Below are 5,000 nucleotides of genomic sequence, written 5' to 3'. Positions count from 1 at the left end.
AGTATTCAGGCGGGCTTGCCTGCTTTAAGCACTCTAATTTGTTCAAAGTAAACGTGCCGGCCCACCCAGACACTCAATAAAGAGCACCTTGGTAGGATTTCAACGGGGTCCGCCTCGGGACGCACGAACACGCACGAGGCGGTCGCACGCCTTCGGCTCGCCCCACCGGCAGGACGTCCCACGATACATGCCAGTTAAACACCGACGGGCGGTGAACCAACAGCGTGGGACACAAATCCAACTACGAGCTTTTTAACCGCAACAACTTTAATATACGCTATTGGAGCTGGAATTACCGCGGCTGCTGGCACCAGACTTGCCCTCCAATAGATACTCGTTAAAGGATTTAAAGTGTACTCATTCCGATTACGGGGCCTCGGATGAGTCCCGTATCGTTATTTTTCGTCACTACCTCCCCGTGCCGGGAGTGGGTAATTTGCGCGCCTGCTGCCTTCCTTGGATGTGGTAGCCGTTTCTCAGGCTCCCTCTCCGGAATCGAACCCTGATTCCCCGTTACCCGTTACAACCATGGTAGGCGCAGAACCTACCATCGACAGTTGATAAGGCAGACATTTGAAAGATGCGTCGCCGGTACGAGGACCGTGCGATCAGCCCAAAGTTATTCAGAGTCACCAAGGCAAACGGACCGGACGAGCCGACCGATTGGTTTTGATCTAATAAAAGCGTCCCTTCCATCTCTGGTCGGGACTCTGTTTGCATGTATTAGCTCTAGAATTACCACAGTTATCCAAGTAACGTGGGTACGATCTAAGGAACCATAACTGATTTAATGAGCCATTCGCGGTTTCACCTTAATGCGGCTTGTACTGAGACATGCATGGCTTAATCTTTGAGACAAGCATATGACTACTGGCAGGATCAACCAGGGAGCTGCGTCAACTAGAGCTGAGCAGCCGGCCGCCCGGGAGTGTGTCCCAGGGGCCCGCGCGAACACGCAAGCGTCCGCTCAATTATTCTGCAAACAGGAGGAGGCTGAGCTCCCCTGCACAATACACCTCGAAACCCTCTCAGGTCCCGGCGGCGCGCAGCGCCGTCCTAAGTACTTGGTCGGGTTCGAGAGAGGCGCAATCGCCCGGAGTTAGGCGAGTAGACGCTTTAGGTGCGACCACCCGTGCTCCCAACTGAGCTTGCCGCTGCCGACAGAGGCCCGGGAGCGTGCTGTCGTGGCATTGCCGGCGGGAGACAACACGCGCCACCTACGGTGACCGGCAGCTCCAACGCCAGCGCCACAGAAGGGCAAAGGCCCCACGTGGGTGCCGAAGCGAACTCTCCCAGCACAGCGCACGTGCCAACACGTCTGCACAACTGCGATACAAACCACCAGCGAGAACCGCTGGGGCGACCGAGCAGCAGACGGCGTCGCGGCGCCGAGTGCCGGGCGGCGGCGCATCCTCAACGCACACAGTCCTCAGTCGGACCAGCACACTGCAGATGTCCACCGCGCTTCGCACCGGGCCCGCGAGGACCCACTTTGGCCGCCCGGCGCCGCGCGCAGGGTGCCCCGGCGCGCAGCTGCGCCGCCTGCCGCGTCCGTCGGCCGGCGCGCCTGCCACTGGGCGCCCCCACCAGCCGGCTGTAGCGCGTGCGCCCACGCACCGCGCGGCCAGCACGCCGGGCGGCCCCCCCCTCACCGGCCGGGGACGGTCCCACCCAGCCACCGCCGCGTATCGCTTCACACACAGATTTGCCCTTACTGATTTACCTCCAGCAACAACAACCGCACCACAATGGGTTTACCAGTTGTTCATTTGCGTAACGTCACCAGCAAACGTAGACGTCCATCCCAGTTTGCAAATGCAACGATTATTGCATACCTGTCTGTTAGGTGTCACGACACACTACGTCTGCCCACATACACGCAACAAAATGTGCACGACTAGAGAACACGTGGGAGGTGGCCCCCTACGTATGCGATGTCCATTACGAGACCGACTGTCAACCAGCATCTGTACCATGTCGCAGATGTGGAACGCGGTGCACCATGCTATCACACTGTGTGAGAAGAGACGACTACGTTTGAATACACGCGCCACTACATCAACAGACGGCTCATGCTGATCGCCATCCAGGGCGTCCGTTAATCCCACACGTCTCTATGGCGTACCACACTGCAATGTAGCTGTTATGGGGAGACGGCACGTGGCTGAGTGCACAACATTTGGACCGTATGGTTCGCTGTTGTTGGGCGCAGTCGTTGTACGGTCACACATGTGCCACAGCGTATCATGCAGTACATACGGACCTATGTGCAGTACAATGTGAGGGTTAAGCTTACGACATCAGCGGACAGTGGACACAGGCCGTACCACGACGTAGACTGAGCGCTTCGACATGCGAATGCCAGTGAACAGCTGCGAAGGGCATTGAACACGCAAGCACCTGAACGACCAGCGTGCGAAGGCAGGGGGGGAGGGTGGGGGCGATGTACATCCTGCAGTCGTCCACATTACAGTGTACAGCGGGAGCATGTAAAAAGTAAGCAACACTTGCGAAGTGTTGAACATGAAACGATACACAAGAGGGTGGGCGGTGCGAGTAGCGAACTATATTCAGAGGGTTGTGGTTAGACAACACTGGATTAATGTAAACGTGTCATATGCCAATTACAGAGCAGGTTAAGGCACAACTTGGGTTAGGTTAAGGCACAACGTGGGTTAGGTTAAGGCACAACGTGGGTTAGGTTAAGGCACAACTTGGGTTAGGTTAAGGCACAACGTGGGTTAGGTTAAGGCACAACGTGGGTTAGGTTAAGGCACAACGTGGGTTAGGTTAAGGCACAACGTGGGTTAGGTTAAGGCACAACGTGGGTTAGGTTAAGGCACAACGTGGGTTAGGTTAAGGCACAACTTGGGTTAGGTTAAGGCACAACGTGGGTTAGGTTAAGGCACAACGTGGGTTAGGTTAAGGCACAACGTGGGTTAGGTTAAGGCACAACGTGGGTTAGGTTAAGGCACAACGTGGGTTAGGTTAAGGCACAACGTGGGTTAGGTTAAGGCACAACGTGGGTTAGGTTAAGGCACAACGTGGGTTAGGTTAAGGCACAACGTGGGTTAGGTTAAGGCACAACGTGGGTTAGGTTAAGGCACAACGTGGGTTAGGTTAAGGCACAACGTGGGTTAGGTTAAGGCACAACGTGGGTTAGGTTAAGGCACAACGTGGGTTAGGTTAAGGCACAACGTGGGTTAGGTTAAGGCACAACGTGGGTTAGGTTAAGGCACAACGTGGGTTAGGTTAAGGCACAACGTGGGTTAGGTTAAGGCACAACTTGGGTTAGGTTAAGGCACAACTTGGGTTAGGTTAAGGCACAACTTGGGTTAGGTTAAGGCACAACTTGGGTTAGGGTTAAGGCACAACTTGGGTTAGGTTAAGGCACAACGTGGGTTAGGTTAAGGCACAACGTGGGTTAGGTTAAGGCACAACGTGGGTTAGGTTAAGGCACAACGTGGGTTAGGTTAAGGCACAACGTGGGTTAGGTTAAGGCACAACGTGGGTTAGAGTTAAGGCACAACGTGGGTTAGGTTAAGGCACAACGTGGGTTAGGTTAAGGCACAACGTGGGTTAGGTTAAGGCACAACGTGGGTTAGGTTAAGGCACAACGTGGGTTAGGTTAAGGCACAACGTGGGTTAGGTTAAGGCACAACGTGGGTTAGGTTAAGGCACACAACGTGGGTTAGGTTAAGGCACAACGTGGGTTAGGTTAAGGCACAACGTGGGTTAGGTTAAGGCACAACGTGGGTTAGGTTAAGGCACAACGTGGGTTAGGTTAAGGCACAACGTGGGTTAGGTTAAGGCACAACGTGGGTTAGGTTAAGGCACAACGTGGGTTAGGTTAAGGCACAACGTGGGTTAGGTTAAGGCACAACGTGGGTTAGGTTAAGGCACAACGTGGGTTAGGTTAAGGCACAACTTGGGTTAGGTTAAGGCACAACTTGGGTTAGGTTATAGGCACAACTTGGGTTAGGTTAAGGCACAACTTGGGTTAGGTTAAGGCACAACTTGGGTTAGGTTAAGGCACAACTTGGGTTAGGTTAAGGCACAACTTGGGTTAGGTTAAGGCACAACTTGGGTTAGGTTAAGGCACAACTTGGGTTAGGTTAAGGCACAACTTGGGTTAGGTTAAGGCACAACGTGGGTTAGGTTAAGGCACAACGTGGGTTAGGTTAAGGCACAACGTGGGTTAGGTTAAGGCACAACGTGGGTTAGGTTAAGGCACAACGTGGGTTAGGTTAAGGCACAACGTGGGTTAGGTTAAGACAACGGGTAGGCACAACGTGGGTTAGGTTAAGGCACAACGTGGGTTAGGTTAAGGCACAACGTGGGTTAGGTTAAGGCACAACGTGGGTTAGGTTAAGGCACAACGTGGGTTAGGTTAAGGCACAACGTGGGTTAGGTTAAGGCACAACGTGGGTTAGGTTAAGGCACAACGTGGGTTAGGTTAAGGCACAACGTGGGTTAGGTTAAGGCACAACGTGGGTTAGGTTAAGGCACAACGTGGGTTAGGTTAAGGCACAACGTGGGTTAGGTTAAGGCACAACGTGGGTTAGGTTAAGGCACAACGTGGGTTAGGTTAAGGCACAACGTGGGTTAGGTTAAGGCACAACGTGGGTTAGGTTAAGGCACAACGTGGGTTAGGTTAAGGCACAACTTGGGTTAGGTTAAGGCACAACGTGGGTTAGGTTAAGGCACAACTTGGGTTAGGTTAAGGCACAACTTGGGTTAGGTTAAGGCACAACTTGGGTTAGGTTAAGGCACAACTTGGGTTAGGTTAAGGCACAACTTGGGTTAGGTTAAGGCACAACTTGGGTTAGGTTAAGGCACAACTTGGGTTAGGTTAAGGCACAACTTGGGTTAGGTTAAGGCACAACTTGGGTTAGGTTAAGGCACAACGTGGGTTAGGTTAAGGCACAACGTGGGTTAGGTTAAGGCACAACGTGGGTTAGGTTAAGGCACAACGTGGGTTAGGTTAAGGCACAACGTGG

General features: G+C 53.4%; 1 non-coding gene across 1 annotated transcript in view; it reads right to left on the bottom strand.

Annotated features, from left to right (window-relative positions):
- LOC126147202 (small subunit ribosomal RNA) overlaps positions 1-890 on the bottom strand; it is a 1,909-nt gene extending 1,019 nt beyond the window's left edge. Inside the window, exon 1 of the ribosomal RNA XR_007530070.1 lies at positions 1-890. This exon is cut by the window's left edge and continues 1,019 nt beyond it. This is a non-coding gene — a ribosomal RNA (small subunit ribosomal RNA).
- Between the last annotated feature and the right edge of the window lie 4,110 nt (positions 891-5,000).

This window comes from Schistocerca cancellata, unplaced genomic scaffold (assembly GCF_023864275.1).
Source record: "Schistocerca cancellata isolate TAMUIC-IGC-003103 unplaced genomic scaffold, iqSchCanc2.1 HiC_scaffold_849, whole genome shotgun sequence".
NCBI classification, from domain to species: domain Eukaryota; kingdom Metazoa; phylum Arthropoda; class Insecta; order Orthoptera; family Acrididae; genus Schistocerca; species Schistocerca cancellata.
Note: the sequence above shows the minus strand (reverse complement) of the source record. Positions and strands in the feature narration are given on the sequence as shown.